Source organism: Formica exsecta, unplaced genomic scaffold, assembly GCF_003651465.1.
Source record: "Formica exsecta isolate Colony F162 unplaced genomic scaffold, ASM365146v1 scaffold947, whole genome shotgun sequence".
Classification (NCBI taxonomy): Eukaryota; Metazoa; Arthropoda; class Insecta; order Hymenoptera; family Formicidae; genus Formica; species Formica exsecta.
The window spans coordinates 1,327-2,171 of NW_021853711.1; positions in this window are offsets into that span (position 1 = coordinate 1,327).

Genomic DNA, 845 nt, shown 5'->3' on the forward strand with positions numbered 1-845 from the left:
CAATAGAGCTGTTATATTATGTTTGAATATTCTCGCCGTTGGCTTATGAGCCATTTAGTTCCGATAGGCGGCCGATAGGTGGCGACGGCGTCGTTTGGAAAATGATTAATTTTTTAATTTTCGTTAAAAAATGCAATAAATCATGAAAATAATTATGGAGCAATATGGAGCAATTAAGGAGCAATCGTTTTATGCTGGATATAGTTGCAGAAAACTATTGGAAATATGTTTTTGAGTGAAAATGATAAATTTTACGTTTTTTGTAAATATTTCGAAAACTACTAATTTTAAAAGGGGAGCAATTGTGGATTCTGACGGAGCAATTAAGGAGCAATCGTTTGAGCTATAAATTATTAAAAAATATGAACTTCCAGCGCCAACTTATTTCCGGTTATTCTCGACCGACAAAATGAACGATCGGATTTACCGGCCGTGCAGAAGTTGGCCAGGAAATATGAGAGTGAATTTTGGTTGGGGTTAGATTTTGTATGCAAAAGGGTGCTGGAAAACTCATGATATTTTTAAAGTATGGCATTTGCGACGCGAAGTCTGCGAGTTTTGTGTAAAATATACAATGCAAATGCGGGAACAACGTATTGCATCTTACGACGACCATTTAGCCGTATATCGCTTGTTCAATTGGCACAAAAATATTACAGTACCGAAAGTGAGTACAAACATAACCTGTATGCACTAAGCATGTAAAGCATGGAAATCCTGATTATTAAAATAATTTAAATCACAAATTGCATATGATGTCAGTGACGTCGAAGGAAAGAAAATAGAAGACGATGAAGACGATGAATACTTTTATATTTTAATGTTTAATAAAAAAAAAAATATAT